Here is a 17,913-nt window from a genome sequence, read left to right on the forward strand (position 1 = left end):
TATGCACTATCTGTGTCCTTTGTCGTGAAGCTGGCAGCAATACTGCTGTCTCCTAGGGCTCTGCCCGAGTAGCTAAGGAAGACCTCACCACTCCCTAAGGCAGGCACTCAGTATTCAGATGGCACCGACAGCTGATCCAAAAGAAGGGTTATGAACTCTTGCACTTCCACAACTCAATTTCAAACAGACTTCCAGTGCCAAGAGCCTTGTACAAAAGCTTGTTTACAGATTAGGAAAATTAATAGGAAAATAATGCAGTTGCTCCTGTGTCAAAATTTAACTGAACTGTACATATATCCCCAAGGTCCTAAAAATCACATCCAAATATAGACTTAGACACATAGGAATAAGGCAATTTTAATACAAAGAGAATTTCTAGAAGAGCATTGTTTGAGCTTTATTGACTAGTTAGAAAGACAAACTAAATGGCCAACTTATCCTGGAAAGCATCAGACCCTCTTTCACAACTGACTGTGATCTGGTTAGCAGGACACAAGACTGGGCTCAGCATATCTATACTGCACGCGCCCTCTGGGTCTGAACTCAGGGCTTGACCCAACAGACTTACCACTCCTGTGTACAGGTTCAGATGCTTACCTTCTCCTCGTCACTTCCTCTCTTCTTTTGAGACCAAACACTAACTGTATTAACACTTTTCCCTAGTTTCATCTAGATGGGTTGGCTTTGAACTGGAATAGAGCAGAGGAGACTTGCTTGCTCAGCAACCCCCAACCTTTACACATACAGAAGCAATTAACAGCAACTCCTGTCACCACCTCTTTGCACTGAATAGAGATCCCTGAGCAAACACACCCTTGTACACTAGCTCTCCCCAGGCCCCAGGGACCCTGGGAGGCTGCAGAATCATCAGTAAGAAAACCCACAGCCCAGAGTCTGACATGAACTGTGTGGACTGACAGTAAGTTACAGCACAAGCTTAACTGGAGTTTGAACAAAGTGCAGCTACAGACTCTGTTCTGTTTCCAGATCAGATAATGAGTTGTTTGTGATTTTGGACACTTTTGTTTGTTTGTTTTGCATCTCTTTCTGAGACCCTCTTAGTCTGACCTGCATGTACTCCCAAAAGTTATATCTGGACCAGAACTATTTCTCACTGTGAGCGCTACATCAGTAATTCAGTGCATGGGAGAGCTCCTTTTTAACTTCAAATTTGCCCTTGTACTCGGAGTCCTACAGCATGTACTTGAGATCATCACTGGTACAAGGAAAGCAGTTTTTCTCCTGGTGGACCCAAGGATGATGTTGCAGGGGACCATCTGAAGCATCCCACTTGCAATGTGAATAGTCCAGCACTACTTCTCCTCTACACACACATGGTGCATCCCTAAGACTTGCAGCTGCTGCAAACCTTGCTGCTTGAAAAAGGTGCAATGCTGACCCACAGTCCTAGAACCGTAAGGGATCGTTCCGAGTCAAACCGGGGTCTTTTTCTCTTTGCATCACAAATACACTCTATGTGTTTATACAGTGCCTGGAGCATTTTGATATAATTCTGTATCATTTTGCAAAGCTGTAAAGTCCTCCAGGACCGCAGAAAATCTCCAGAGAAATGGAAAAAGAGCAGGAACGGGAGGTAGAAAAACAGAAAAATTACTAGCGGTAGTCTGTGAACTTCATGAACCTATTACAGAAACCCCAGATGCAAAATGCAATATAGAGCTAAATTCCAGCACCCATTACTCACCCTGCTTTTGCAACATGAGTAAGTCATGCACGGAATAAGATACTGCCCTGCATGAGACATCCAGTATGACCTGGACCACACTGCATGAGGGAGTTTCTGTCCCAAAAGCAAAGAAGAAAAGATGAGTGAAAAAGAAAGTAGAAAAAGATGACAGTGTGAAAGCTCTAGGTCAACATATTATCAGCAAGACAAAGTATGAGTTGCAGTTACATATATATACCCTGAACTCAGATTTCAGAGTAGATACATATACCATGTTCTTGGTAGAGACCCCCTATTTGCACAGGGGTAGATGATTTTGCTGGACATGAAGTATGTTCTGAGGGGGTGGAGGGGGTTCAGATATTTTTTATTATCTTTAAGCTTACCGGAATTTCTTTGCAACTTTGTTCTAGATCCAGCATAGTTTTGTCCAAGAGTCTCTCTAAGTGTACCCTACTCAATGTGTGGGCTACACAGACTTTAGAAATAGGAAAGAAACAAATGAGGAAATTGCCTCTTTCTTTTTCATTCTCTCCTTACTTTTTCAATCTTTCACTGTTGCACATAGATTGCAAGTTGCATTCCCACTGAGAAATGCAGGGCATGTTAAATAAGGGGTACTTCAATCAAACCACAATCTCTGAATGCTGCTTTCTGCATGGTCAATGGTCCAATCTCTTCCTGTCCCATCCCATCACCAGTCACTCCATTGCAAGCCTCCATTTTCCTATCTCCCTTCTCTGCTCTCCAAAGAACCCTTTCCTTTCCCTTTTCCTCTTTCACTTGCTTCTTTTACTCCTATATACACAAGGACACACCTCTGCACTATTGTACTTGATCTCTCAATAATAAAGCTGACATTTTGTATCAAAATTAAAAAGCCAAGTAACTGTGACTAATGATAAAGAAGGAGATAGGACTTCAAGAACAATGCACTAAGGAAGCAAAAATGTCTGTACTGGGCTAATGTAATCTCTCTGTGGTGGTCAGAAGTGAACACTTACGAAAAGTGAAAACACATTGTTCGGAGCAATCCCTAACCTGATAAGGTCTTAAAATTCCCATCAATCAGTGGCTTGGGGATTTCCTGTGTGGCAGCCGACATCCAGACTACCATAGTTTCCTCAATGAATTTTTCAGTGCCCTCTCACTTTTGTATTTGTGAGAATCAGTGATTAATTGTTGTTTGAACCTTTTTACAGAACTAATATGCAGTGCTTCTACTAGCATCCTGTATGACTGCTGATGTGCTACATCCAGTCCATACAGCTATAAAGTTTTGTTTCACATCCAATTGGTAATCCCAAACTGGTAATATCTTCCACAATAAAAACAAAACAACTATCATTATATCACATCTGTTTTCTAGCTTCAAGCAAGTGTTTAAGGGCAACTCTGGAACCATCCACATTTCTCAAAATACCTTTTCCAATTCATCACTCTGTAGTGCCAGTGCTCATATAGAGCAAATTAACTTGCATGGTTTTGGATGTAAGCCTGACGGACGGCAAATGCCAGCCCCTGATTTTCCAGGGCCCAGAGTACACACATTCACAAATGGTGGTAATACTTACGATTATGCTTTGTTAAATGGCAAGTCTAAAAAGAGTGTTAATGTTGCCTTAAGATCAGATGAACAAGGTAGTTACTGTAGTAGTATTAGTCTACTTTTCAAGAGTTACTGGACAACATGTTATATATTTATAAGCAGAACACAGCTCATACATAGCTCAGGGAACATGATTTTCAAGAAATTTCAGCAAATTTGAATAAAACCCCTTAGGATCCTTTCATGTTTCGTTGACAATTTTTCAAGAATTTGTGTAGTTTCTGCAGCTGCATATCACAGGATTTCCAGAACGGGTTGACTCAGACACGCCCAAGTACTCTTGTAGGGTTCTGATATTTACAAGGCACTGTTAAAATGGACAGATATGATTTGGCTATACTCATTACTTTGTTGTTTTAAAGTAATTTAAAGTTCACATACTTTCACATATCTTGGTCTTGATGCTGCTGGGCTTCCTAACAACATGAAGAAACTTAAAATTTGATCCTTCAAAGAATTCATGACCTCAACCCAAAGAGTGCCATTGATCTTAGTGAACTTTGAATGGGGTTAAACATACAGAACACCATCAAGAGCAACAGCAAAATCTAAACCTGAACTAGAGGGATAATATGGTCTGTCTTTATCCTTGTAATTTTCTGCAACAATACTACCTTCACAGTGAGTGAAATTCTGACCTCACTAACATCACTGACTAACCCTCTACAGAAGATTTCACCGATAAGGTATCACTGATACATACACCTTACAAGTTAATCCACTTATGCTGTTGTTTCTCATTTGAGAGAGAGCTGCCTAGAAAATTGTCAGAATATTTATTCCTTAAAAATAATTATCAAAAGAAAGATACGAGGGCTGCAGAATACTGAATATATAAACTCAAAAGCTTTAGAGGTCAATTCCAAATTTCATATATCTGATGCAATTTTTTTAATGGTTGCAGCATAATTCTAAATTACTAACAGGGCATTTGTCTTTTTCATTTATTTTCTTTCCTTCTTTTTCCTTTAAATTTGCAGCTGCAAATCAATGCGAACTCATTCAGCGATTACCCAGGAGAAAACTTCTATTTTGTAAAGTGAACACTGTGCTTTCAGGACCTCTCTGAAAACTTTTAACAATGTTCCACCCTTGAGCCTTTCCATCCTCCAATCCCGAGCTTGAAAGCTTGCATTCTCACTAGCTGTCCCTTTTTAAACATGCTTTTGTAAAACTGCATTGAAGTGAAAAGTGTTCATGAAGAACTGTTTTATTATTTTAAATAGCAAAGGTAGCTCTCCTGCCTTGATCCTGGCATCTTATAGATTATTTTTTTTAATTTTGGCCAAAAATAGCAATAAAACAGACCAATTCCCAGTTCCCTATGTTACAGCCAACAAACTGATTACATTATTACTAGATAACATCACCTCTTTGGAATTAGGCTGCTAGCTGAGGTCTTATTATAGTAGTGAATTCACACTGCCACAGTTAGCAATGTCAGCATTTCTATTATAATAGTCTCTTCCTCCTCCTACTCTCTTTTCTCAAAGGACTGAAATTTGGACTTTAAAATGAACTTAAGGTTGAAGCACTGACAACATAATCCCTGTCCATAAGTCCATGGCTTATCATTTTAGCACATTTTTGACAAGCAGCTTTGGAGTATTTTTAAGTATAGGCCCAGTCATGCCTTCTTCCTACATCCAAAACTTGAGCGTGTATCCAGAGAAGGCAGCACTCATTCCCATTACCTTCTTGGCTTGAATTTCTTAATAAATGAGCATTTAATAATCTCTTAATTTTAGGGAGCCACTGCTTTTAAAACTGTGCATACAACCAAAAGGGTGGACTGGAAGATGTACATTGCCGCAGCTTCACTTCAAAAATCCGTTTCAGAACAAGGATGTCCTATCCAAAGCTTGTTTCTGAAAAGCACTGCTGGTGCTGAACTATGCAGTGTAAAGGATCTGAAAAGGCTCCACCTGGGACCTCTGAGCAGAAGCAGGAGACCTGTTGCACACTCACCATGAAGACATCTGCCATAGCTTCTAGCCGGGACGTGCATGAGGACTCCACGGAAACCACATGCAGCTAAAACCCTGCAGCTTCTTTGCTAAGCAGGGCAGACCATCAGAGGAGCATCCCACCGGGGCTCCCGGGCTCCCTGGCACCCTTTCCTGGTCTCGGCCCTCCTTTCCAGGCCTTGCCTTCCTCTCCCTCCCCCACCCCGTCACTCAGCTGGCTCTGGGCTCTGCTTGCCTTTTCCCACAGACATGCGGGCGACGCTCCTCGGGGCACACGCTGGGGCGGGCGCCCCGCTGAGCCGAGCCCAGCTGGGCCGAGCTCGGGGCCACGGCCGGAGGTGGGCCCCGGTCCGCCCGCCCAAAACGGCCCGCGGGTTTCGCCCTTGGCTCCTGAGCGCAGCCCCTGCGGCCACACGCCCCGGGGCAGGGACGCGAGGGACGGCCACCCCCTCCCGGACCCGACGGTCACTTACGTTGGGGGCGGGTGCCGCCGGGAGCGCTGCCGCCCGCGGGGCCGGACCCCGGCCCGCCTCCCACGGGGGTGCCGGCCCGGCCGAGGCAGGGGGCGGCCTCCCTTTCGGTGTCGGAAGGGTGAATATTTGCCGGGAAACCGGGCGTGTATTCCACTTTGCAGAAGCAGAGGGGGCCGGGGTTTGGGGGGGCGGGGGGGGGGATGTGTGAGAGGGGCGGCGGTGCCCGGGAAAGGGGGCGAGGAGCGGCCGCGACGGGCCCGCTCCCCGCTTGACTGGCGGATCCGCTAACCGGCGGCTGCCGCGGGCCGCCGTGAGTCACCCCCGGCCGCGGCAGCGTCAGCCTCGCCGCGGCGTTGGCAGCCAGACGAGCCGCGGCGCGGAGCCGCCGCTGTCCTCGGATGAACCCGGCGGGGCTGCCAGCGCCAGCCGAGTGCGCGCAAGGCGAGAGCCGGGGCTCTGCCGGCGCGGCGGCGTGCGACACCCCTTCGGCGGGGCTGACGGAGACGGGGCGGGGGGCGGGAGCGGGGGGGGGCAAGCCCCTCGGCGGCCGGGCCGGAAAGGTAAGCGTGGGACAGGGGAGGCGCGGCGGGGGCACGGTCACAAAAAGGGCACGGAGCGGAGGGGGGGGGGAAGGTGCTGCCCCCCAGGCCGCCCGTCCCCGAGGAGGCGGCTGAGGCGGCCCCGGGGTGCGGGGAGGGGTCGGCGCGGCCGGGCCCGGCGCCCCGAGGAGGCGGGTATGAGGGGGGGCGAGAGCCCCTCCGCGCCGGGCGGGGGCGGGGGGTGGAGATGGCTCCCGACAGCGGGGATGCTCATCGGTGCGAATGGCAAACACCCCTCGGCCCTGCCCTGTTAAAAAAAAAAAAAAAAAAAAAAAAAAACAGAACGACAGCATCCTCTGCCCCGCGGTGCAAAGATCCGGCTCCTCTTGGGCGAAAGGTGCATCATCGCCCAACAGCCTTATCTCCCCGCTCCTGGCCGCGGGGAGTGGCAGAAGCCGGGGCAGCTGCTGGCAGCTGCCGGCGATGTCTCGAAAGCTGCGGGCAAGGTCACGGCCGCCTCCGCTCCCCGCGGTGCCCCCAGCGCCGCTGCCGCGCTCCCGCCGGCGTGTCCCCGAGGTGGCGTAACCCCGGGGAGGGGGGGTATGGGGGGCGGCGGGCGGCTCATCGCCAGCGTCTTCCTTTGCTCCCACCTGTCATCTTTGGTTTTTCTTTATTTCTTTGCTGCCCGCCCTCCCCATCCCCGACAGCTGGAGCGGGCGAGTCCCTGAGGACGGGGCAGGTCGCCCACGCGGAAGCATGGGAAGTCGGAACCCCGGGAAGACGCCTTCTGCCCTCTGCCCCTGTCCCGGCCGACCCCAGCGCCGCGCTTCTCCCGGGGCTTTCGGCGAGCCCCGGCTACCGGGCTGGCGTCCGCCGGGGGCTGCGCTGCACCCCCACCCCGCGCCCTGGGGAGCGGGGGCAGCGGGGAAAGGGTGCCGAGCGCCCCCCCCCCACCAGGAGCCGCCCCGGGAGGCGGGATGCCGCCGGGGAAGAGCTCGGCATCAGGGAGAGGCGACCCGGGAAAGGGCTTTTAAGGAAATTCTCCCTGGGGGGAGGCGAGGGGGGTGGGGGGGGGGGTGGGGACGGAGCCCCTCTCTGCCCCGGGAGGGGGAGCCCCATCCGCATACGCAGAGCAGGTCGTCGCGGCGCAGCAGGTGCCTCCGGGCCCCTTCGCTCCCTCCCCGCTCCGGCCCTTAAGAACAGCGCCCAGGAGAGCCCAGAGACACCACCTTAATCGCCGTAATAATTAAAAACAACAACAACAACAACAAAAACCCCCTTCTGCCTGGCCTTAATGATGCCTTACACACATTCCCCGCCCGCTCCCTCCCCCGTCCCCCAGTGAAGGGCACTGATTATTCGCACTCCTCTGCTTGCTGAGAGCGCAGCCTGATGAAAGGACTTTATCCTCGAGTGACTCCATCGCTTGCTCCTCCTCCTCTCCCCAGCCCGCCGGCCGCCTCGCTTCGCTCTCAGCCCTAATTGGGCTCTTGCTAATATGATTAAAGCCCAGTTAAATGTTTCTTGATAAATCTTGTCAAGAGAGGATCCCCCCCCGTCCCCTCCCCTCCCCTCCCCTCTCTCTGTTGGTTGTCAGAAGCCTGGTTACAGACAGGACATGCCCGGCTCCTGCTGTTCATACTCTGGTGGGAAGTTGGCATTTCACAATTGTTCCTTTAACAGGGTTGTTTTGGAGCCGCTCCTGGGGATTGTTCCTCTTCAGGCCGGGCTTGCTGATAAGAACCGCCCGTGGCTTTTATGTAACACGTTAGGATTTGGTCCTGGTCCCAAAATCGCGCTGTTTCTTTAGCCTTTTATTTCATCCCCCCCCGCCCCTCCCCGCTCCCGCTCCTGAGCTCTTGGTAGCCTGTTCCCGGAAAGGCTCTTGCTCGGTGCGAGCCGGCCAGACGCGACCGCCCGTGTCAAAGCCGCGCAGGTCCCGGCGGAGCTGCGCGGGGGCGGAAGGTGCGCGCAGCCGGCGGCGGGCAGCGCTGCGGGTCCCGGCCACCGCCGCCACCCTCCCCGGGAAAAGCCCCGCTGCCCCGGCTCCTCTTTCCGCTCCGGGAGCCCTCGGGACAGGCTCTCCCGTTGCCGCCCGCCGTTGTGTGAGCCGCCCCGGCCCCCCGCCAGTTTTGGGGCGATGCTCATTGTAGCCAGCGCGCTCGCCCCCCGTAACCTGCGTCTGTTTTCTTGTGCTTTCACCGTAATTGGGCTCGGGGGTTAAACCCCATCCCGTCCCCGTTATCACTTGGGGAATCGGTTGAATTCGTGGGAATTAGGGATCGGCAGACGGTGGCGGAGGGCGAGGGTGGTTCGCCGGGAGCCGGGCCCCCCGCGGCCGGCGGTGACGGGGAGCGCCGAGCCCGGGCTGGCCGGGCGACTCGGCTCGCCCCGCCGTTTCGGGGGTGCTCGTTGGGGGTGCTGTCGGCTCGCTCGCTTTTTGGTTTTCAGTTTTCTTTGGGGCTGCCGAGTTCCGGCCGGGTCTTTTCGAGGGCGTTTGGGGGTTGTTGCTTCAGCCTTACTGGGCTTGGGGGCTGGGGGAGGGGGTCGCTGTTGGGGGGAATGGGGGGTACTGTTTGCTCCCCTGTTCGGCCGAGTGTAGCCACGGACTGGAAGCTCTTCGGTCCGGGGCTGGAGATGGCATTTCCCGATGGCCCACCGGGCCCCGGGCTCCAGCCCGTGCCCCGCGTGGGGGCAGAGAGCTGCTGTCGACACGCACTGCCTTCACCGGGGGCAGAAGGGGACAGGCCGCCGAGGGACACGGACCGACCGCCTCTGTCCCCCGCCCCGGGGAGGGCGAAGTGCCTCCCAATCCCTCCCGCTCGCCACGGTTTCAGCCTCGCGGGCTGCTCCTCTTCGTGCCCGCGGCTCGCCCGGGGGCAGCGCGCTGCCCCCCCGCCCTCGGGGCCGCCGGTGCTGGGACAGGACGGCCTGCGGGAGACCGCGGAGGACGAAGGCCAAAACCAAACAAACGAAAAATCACCCCCAGCCCTGGGGAGCGCAGCTGCAGCAAAGGCGCCTGTTCCCTGGGCGGGGGGAAACCCGAGCCAAGGGGCAAAACGGCGATCTGCCTCCCCGGCGAGCCCCGCTGCAGCCCGGCCGCCCCTCGTTGCCTCCCGGCGGCGGGAGCGCGGGGGCACGGAGCTGAGCCCCCCCCGGGGCGGGGGGGCGCGGGCAGAGCCCCCCCGGGGCGGGCAGGGAGGGGGCAGAGCCACCCGGGGCGGGCAGGGACTTGCGTCTCGGGAGGGGGTTTCTCCGCGCTGGTTCGCCCCAGCGGAGCGTCGGCCCCCCTCGGGCGAGGTCCCAACCGTGGTTTGAGGATGGTTGCCTCTCCCCTCCCCTTTCCTCCCTTCCCTCCCCTGTGTGTTCCCCCCCGGGGGGTCTGGGTTTCTGCGAGACCACAAGAGCTGCGGCTCCTTCGCCCCGGGGCTGTTGATTTACCCGAGGAGAGTCCCAAATAAGAAGCTATTTGTGCTCTAGCTGGAACGCTGGAGGCTTTCTAAGAATGGCGCTTTTCTTACTCGTTTTTTTTTTATTATTTTATTTTATTTTTATTGGTTCATCGAACCAGCCTACAGCATTGCTGGCATCTTTCCACCAGGTGTCTGGGGCTCAGAGGAAAATTCAAATGAATCTTAAAATTATGAGACAGTTCCCCTCCTTTCCTCCCTAATAAAATAATTATAAGAGAAAGAATTGGTGCAAACTGGCCAGGAAGGGACTCAAGCTGGAAACAGAAAAGCACCTTCACCCCACCAGGATGGTGAGGACCCAGAAAGGCCTTCCACAGGCAGGAAGGAATCAAAGCAGCTGGAAGATGGAATTCGACTGGTTTGTGAACCAGCTTCTGAGATGTGGTTACCACCCACAGCAAGGGACTTGACCTCATGATCCAAAACATCCCTTCTAATCCTCTTCCTATAAAATAATAATTTGCCTTTCTCTACACCAAAAGAATCTCCAAGTACGTTGCTCACATTAAACTATTCTGCTTCATGGCACTCCTGTAGGTGTGAATCCATATTCCCATTCTACAGCAAAGTTAACTGGTTTGCTCCAGGGGTCACACTTGGAGTGGGGACACTTGCTCGGTCGTGACACCCAGAGCTCACATCACCACCCAGCACTCTCTGCTCACTGAGGTCCCAAATGAGACCGATGCTGTCAGAAACTGAGAGGGCTACCTGCAAATACAAGGGGCTGCTTTGCAAGATCCAGGAAATACCAATTCTGGATGTTGTTTTAAAGCTAAGTATACAGTGTGAGGAAACATACCTGGAACTGGTGGTTTTAGGTTTTTGATTCTCAGTGTTTGACTGTTATAATTATTTACCTAAACTCCATTTAGTCTTGATAAGTAGCCCCTGTTACTTTCAGAGGAATCTTGCTGAATTTACTGAAAGATTTCCTGCTCACCTGACTTACAAAAGCAATTGTTTTCTTTTTGAATAACTGGAGAGGACTGGCTGATCTTCATGCTTTCGATGTAGACAGAAAAACCTAGACTCAGATCTACTTGCTTTTCTTATGCAAATCTTCTCACAGGATTAGAAGGGAAAGTAAACAGCAGTCCAACCTTAAGATCTTTTTCTTTTTAGAGGCAGCCTGTTGTATAAATCTGAAACAGAAACTGTTTTCATTTGAAGATCAAATAGAAGTTATCTAGTGAAGCTGACAAACAGGGGCAGAATAATCTGTTTGCATTTTTGGGAAATGGATAGCTCTGGTTTTGTTTCAAGGCAAGTAACTTTTAAATAATATTTAACGAAATAATTGACCTTGATGTTTAAACTACAACTTCCTTCACGTCATTAAGCCCACTGTTTTTAAAAAAAAATGTTTAGTATCTGAACTCTGGTGTTCATTCTGCTAATCTCATAGTAACATTTGTTTCTTGTGGAATTTTGTTTGATGAACTCTTCAGTGAAAGAGGAGAGAAGGAGTTCAGAACAACACAAGCTTTACAGCTCATTTATATTTTTTTCTCCCTGAAAAACAGCAAAAAAACCCACATATGCAGAATGACTTTTCAGGAATAATTTTTCAGATGGAAGGAACAAGAAGAAGCTTTGTATAACTGAACCATAAGCTTTGGGACAAAGTGTGTTCTTTTAACATATATTCTGACTTTTAAAACACATTGCAATCCTTGACTACAAAAAAATGATTTTGTGGAATCTGTCCTCATGATAATTAGGGTCTGAGTCTGCTTTTGAAATGTGAGAGAAATGGAACTAACTGCATAAAGTGTGTCTATCACATAAAGCTTTTAGGACAGCCTGATTCACACTATATCCTGCTCTTTGTTCAACTGACAGATTTCCAACTGCAGAAAGAGGCACATATCTGGGGGCTGCTATTATCTAAGCTAAATATGTACATTTTGGATCAGTTCTATTTTATTTGAATACTCACAACTTCTGCTTGGGGATCTTAGGCATGAAAGGATTGCCGAGATGTGCATTTTATTAGCTATCCATCAGTCTTTGTACATGGACAAAGGTGCATAAACATACACATTTACTGTTCTCTCTACTCTGTAGAGTTCAGAAAATTACATGCAAAATTATTTCAAATAAAAACAAACAAGCGACTAAACAACATATACATTACCATACAAGAAAGCAGGCAAACAAACAAGGTGGGGGTAAATAAAAGCAATAAATGAACATGCAGAGTTTAGGTTAATTTTTATTTGGCTGTAAATGAAAAATATCATGGCAGCAGTTGATTATTTTTATTTAAGTTACGTGATCCTTGAATTACAAAACACTGGTATCTACCTAAACACTGTTTTGTACCCTGCACATCATGTACTCATACACAGATGAAAGCTCTTCCTTTATCCCTGCCGGCACATATCTTTTCTCTCCAATGAGTTCCTGCTTTCAATATGTGGATGTATGAGGAATCGGATTGCTTTACTCCCAACAAAGGATGCGTTTCCACTGATCAACAATATTTAAATTCCCTCCCCAGTGAACAAACAGTCAGGTCAATAATGATTGCAGGCCCAGGATCTAGAGAGCATGGTGGTGTTACACAACTGGAGATGTGACATTATCTGGCAATCTGAGCAGGGTCACGCTGATCAGGGGACAATACAAATTCCGTGTCAGGCTTCATGTTGATACAGGTTGTCTCAACTTCACAAAAATGTCAAGCACAGGTTAAGTGGTAGAGTCATCTCCCATCTCAGCATTATCCTCTACCTCTTCCTCCCCTATGGCAGAACTGTCACCTCAGAGCATCCCATCTGGCTCCTCAGCCCCACATACTAGGCACCAGCTGACTGACTGGCTAATCAGCTGCAGCTGACTCAGGGGCAGCACCTGCATCAGGAGAAATGGTGTGTGTTTGCAGGAGGTGTAGCTACTGGGCAGTTTCTGTTACCTCCTCACTACAATCCCATGTTGTGTTTCAACACCAACAAGTGAAGGGAGGAGGCACCTCCCATCCCTGCGGGGCTGTTGTGCAGTTCCCCTGTCCACATAGGCTGCCTCCATACCTGCCAAGCTGTATTTTTACCACTTCATATATGTGCTTATGCAACTATTTCTCTTCAGTTTTACACAGAAGCAGAACATGGCACCTGGGGATGGCAGTTCTTGACCTGAGATGCTACACATGCTACAACAGAGTAGCAGTTGTCCTTCACCTGCAGTTGCAGAAGCTGCTGGCCCTATTTTTTTTTTAATTATGAGCTACAAGGAAGACACAGTACAGTAACGCTTGACAGTGAATTGGGTGCTGGCACTGCTATAAGTCACATCAGACCTATGACCTGTGTGTTTTGTGGTATGCAGCTGACACCCAGACAATACATCTTTTCCTGACAACTGAACACAGCCTGCAACATACTGGTAGTGACAGGAGATGGCATTTCAGTCATACTGGGCAGACATGCTCGTACCATCTTCTGTTATTCTGATGGTGATTTGTGAAGAACCCACCTGGCATATTGCCTCAGCCCAGGGATGAAACTGCATCTCCTCAGCACAGATTTTAAGCAGGGAGCTGTGCAAAACCAGGCTTCTCTGTGAGACTAAATACGCTGCTCTTCCCTATTCCCCTGAGAACAATTTATCTTGAGATTGTGCTGGACCTTGGGAAATTCCCTGACCCCAAGACTCATCTCAACTCCCCTCACACCAGTTTAGGGAGCCAGTGACAGTGACTGTGTCCTAAATTTCATCAGTCTCCAGTTGTCTTGCTTTAGAATCTTCTGTCCTAAAAAACAGTTCTTATCAGGTATGGGTATTATTTGTATCCTCTGCTGAACTGGTATGAAGCATTTCTGCATGCTGCAAACAGCCACTGAATTTCCTCATGTACATCTGTGCCAAATTCAGTGGTTCTTATTGAGATCGTGTCAATCAACTTGTAAAGCTCTTCAGGGTCTGTAGGTAACGTGTTACGCAAACACATCTGTCTACTGCTGCCTCCCCAAGCTTGAACAATATCTGTCTGGATACATTTCCTTACCCTTTCCTTCAAACAGACCTCTGGCTCTGTCAGAGAACCCTGGGGAAGCTGAACCCATGATGAAGGAACTAGCAGTGAGAATACATATAGGATTAAGACTGCTAGCCGCTGCGGCATGTCACTTCTGCCTGCGACTTACTAAAGCAGAAAAGTCTTGTGGCTGACATGTCCTCCACTTCACTAGGTCACATGACACATGCCAGAAAATGTGTCAACCCACTCCCCATCTCCTCAGCATTATTAGACCAGGGAAGGAAACACAGCCAAAGAACACACACACAACTTTGACAGGTTCTGCCTAATCCACCCACATAATGACATTTCTTATGCTAAGTGCCAAAGTGGTGTAGGGAGGCCACTGCCTGTACCAGCTGCTGGCAAGTCAAAGTTAGTTTCATGGTTATGTTTAAGAGATAGCCTGACGTTACATTAAGAAGTCTTTGTTTCCTGTGGTGCAGGGCTCAGAGAATGACATCAAAAGCCTTCCTAATTCACCCCCCGGGTCATCTGATTATAGGCATGGCACAGAGCCGGGCTGCCCCAGGAGACAGTGAGTCACAGCGACATCCATGACTATCCTCGGAAGGAAGTAATGTGCTTTGAGCATAAAACAACCAGGAGTAGATTACATCCTTCCTCATGTCAGCCCTGCTGGCTGTCCAGGCAGGCACTGGAGAGGCGAGAGCATCCTCTCATTTCCCAGCCTTGCTTCTCCCCACCCCTACCTCAGGGAAGCTGTTCCTCCCCGTGCTGGGACATGCCATGTGGGCAAACCACACGAGAGGGTTTTGCTCAGCCAGGCAAGAAAGAGGACTCTCTGACTCTCTTCTCCGATGTGGCACAGAGTTACGTCACATGGTGAAACATGCGTCTCTCCTCCAACGGGCCAGGCGTATTTGATCATGAGGACGCTGTGTGTTCTCTGTCCATTGGCATTTGTCCTTGTAATTAGTCTATCTGTTTCTGATTTATTTATTTTCAGGCAATCTTCTGCACCCTTGCTCCCTTGTTTGGGCGCATGGGGCAAACCACAGACTTGCCCTTAAACTACACAGAGAAACAAAATCAGAAACAGACTAACCACAAGAATCAATAGCAAGGGGCAGAAAGCACATGATTGGGTACTGCAGTTCCCTTTGGAGATCCATCTGCCTCAAAATGTGATGTAACTAGGCTCACGTACCACATCTGTGAAGGGGGTAACAGATCCCTCTTCATAACCTGACTCACAGGATAGAAGAGTGCTAGCTTAGGGAGCTAAAGCATGTTTAAAAAATCATTTCTAAGGAAGAAAAAGAAGTCCGGTTTGTATTCATAGAGCTCAAGCAATCAGTCTCAAGACTGACGTGACTCCTGTTAGTGTTATTGTTGCTTCCTAGAATTTAGACTTGAATTTGGCAGAAGTCGAGAAGCAAAGGCATACACAGAACCACTTGTGAGAATCAGTGCGTCTGTGTGCATGTGCCACTTCTTTACTGAATAAACACCAATCACTGGGCTGCTGGGTAAAGTGGGGATATAAGATGGCAGTCAGACATAGATAGGCTCATACCCATGAGGCAAGGCTATTTAAGGATGCAATTTACCTTTTTTTCCCCCAAATAAACACAACTGGATAATGAACCACACCTCCCATTGCCATTAAAATACATGTATTATATTCCATAACTGTTCCTCATTTGTGTCCCAAAAGTAGCATCGTTACCTGGGAGGGAGTATCAAGACATTAATCAAAAATAGATGAGCAGTACAAGTGAAGGACAAGCAAATGAGTATAAATAGCTTCCTGCATATCCAGAATACAGGAGCTGTCTGAAAACATTATAATTAGAGTCAATACACTCAATCCAGCCACACAAACAGTGTGCACAGCTGTCATTCCTATACTGAACATCTTATTGATACCCTGTGATTCTGCAGCCCTTCATCAGGTGAACGATGTGAAGTCGTTGTTCGGGTGACAGATCAGACAATGGAGAACCCCTTCAGACAGAAACCTCTACTTGTTTCTGGCTAAGAAAAATAAATCTTTCCTTCTTTTGGAATCCACAGAAATACAGATGCAAAAGCAGGACGTGGATAAATGAGAGAAGATAAGGTATTGCTCCAGCAAGCAGAACATCCTGTCTTGGAGATGGGTGAGTACTTCCAAACTTTCCAAATGTTTCATTGCCCTCCAGATAGATCACAGATCTGCCCCCCTCTCCTTCCCAGATACTTACCAGCATTTTAAGCCATAATAGAAGCAAGCAGAAAGCAGAAGTTAGTCTTGAAAAAAGAGATGAGACAAATAAAGGAAAAAAAAACCCTGAGGATGCCCTAAATTCCATAGTCAACCTCCCGGACACTGCCACAGAATTTTGCATATCTCCATGAAGACTTGGCTGATTCTGGTTGATCATTAGCAGAACTTGGTGCAGCTGTATAAACAGCAGATTTCTACACCTACAGGCCTTCATTCATTTCCTCCAGTGAGGTTTTTAATTTGACTGGCAGCTAGCCTATCTGGGCAGCTGATAAGAGAAGAAAAAAATCACCCTCCAGTCGTTACATCTCCACTGCCTTTCCTCTGGTTCTCATCATAGAAGTGTACAAAGAATTAAAGAGCTCTCAATACATTTGTAGCCAAATATTTACCCTAAATGAGGTAGATTATATTTGCTTACTGTATCCCTTGCCATGCTGGCATGTGTTCAAGACTGTCTAACTCCTTGGAGTACTATTGAATACTTTGAAAAAAACCTTTGTTTATAATAAACTGTTTGCCAATGAGTGCACATTCAGTGTTGTCCAGGGTGTACTAGCTCTTGAACTCATGCCGGGTGTTTGGGATAGCGCTTTGTCTAGCTTCACAAACACAGCATCGGGGCTGGTCCTGGGATGTGGCCAACTTACCTTAGTCTTTTGCAGGATTACTAAGAGTATTTTTAAATTCTTTCAGGCATTTCATGAAGAGAAAATGTAATTAAACAATGTTCAGAGGAAACATATTCTTTCAGGAAATACAACTTCATCTTAACCAGCTTGTTTTTTGAGAGCATACTTATTTTTAATGGAGAAATTAAAATAATATTTACATTAAGTAATATTTAAAATATAGTCTTCCATAAAGTGAAAACATTTAAGTGGCTCCTTGTTTCATTTAATTTTGTTTTGAACTTTATAGAATTCATATATTTAACATTTTTCCAATTGAATTGAATATTCTAATGTCGTTATAACTTTTGGGCTTTCTGGTGTGAGAATGATTTGACACTTATGGAACACTTCCATCATGCCAAATATATTTTCTCTGAATTTTCAGTCCATGAAAACTTCAGCATCTTCACTTTTTTCCCAAGTGTTGGAATTTCCCATAGAATGGAAATTCTGTTTCCTGACCAGCTCTGCTAAACTTTCTTGCTTGATCAAAAAGAAAGGGGGGAGGGTGTGACAAATACACAACCGTAAACTTGTCAGGATACATTTCTCATTGTTGGCTCATATGTTGCCCTCTTTTGGTAGCTTTTGTACTGTACTACACAAAAAAAAATTTAACAACTGCTGTAGCAGCTCAGCATCCAAAGGGAACTAAGTGCTGAGTGTTAGATCTAAGTAACTGTGTGAGGAGAGCAATAGGTTGAGAGTTAGGCACTTGAAGTAGCTTATAGAGACATCCTATGAGGAGAGGAAAAGCACTAGGGAATGATAGAAGCAATACAGTATAAAACTGGACTATAAAAGGCAATGAGAAAGAATAAAAAGGAGAAGGATCTGTAGATACTCACTCATGAATAATTTAACCCCATATCCTGACTTTCATCCTGAGATGACAAACATGACTTTCAAGTATTTGTTCAATCAAGATTTGTAAAGGGAAGCTCTAATCCAGTCATCATTCCCTTGGTCTTTCCCTGTAGCTTTTTTTTCATAATCTGTGTAGGGGTTTTATTAAATTCTTCTGGGTATTGACTAGTCAAGCCCAGAAGACTGCCTGCTAACTTTCCAAGACTAAATCCCTGCCAGAGTCAACACCTTTATTTTCACTATTAAATTTCTGAAAGATAAAATTAAATATTATATGTTCTTTTACAAAGTGATTTGCTTATACTAATTATAAAATAATTTGATACTTATTGCATTATAAGTCTAGAATCAATATTTAACTGAAACA

At 47.9% G+C, this 17,913-nt stretch overlaps 1 long non-coding RNA gene across 1 annotated transcript in view; it reads left to right on the forward strand.

Annotated features, from left to right (window-relative positions):
• Positions 1-15,810: 15,810 nt before the first annotated feature.
• Positions 15,811-17,913, forward strand: part of LOC141922440 (uncharacterized) — a 40,547-nt gene continuing 38,444 nt past the window's right edge. The window contains exon 1 of the long non-coding RNA XR_012622985.1: positions 15,811-15,898. This is a non-coding gene — a long non-coding RNA (uncharacterized LOC141922440). The remainder of the gene's footprint in view (positions 15,899-17,913) is intronic.

Source organism: Strix aluco, chromosome 4, assembly GCF_031877795.1.
Source record: "Strix aluco isolate bStrAlu1 chromosome 4, bStrAlu1.hap1, whole genome shotgun sequence".
Classification (NCBI taxonomy): domain Eukaryota; kingdom Metazoa; phylum Chordata; class Aves; order Strigiformes; family Strigidae; genus Strix; species Strix aluco.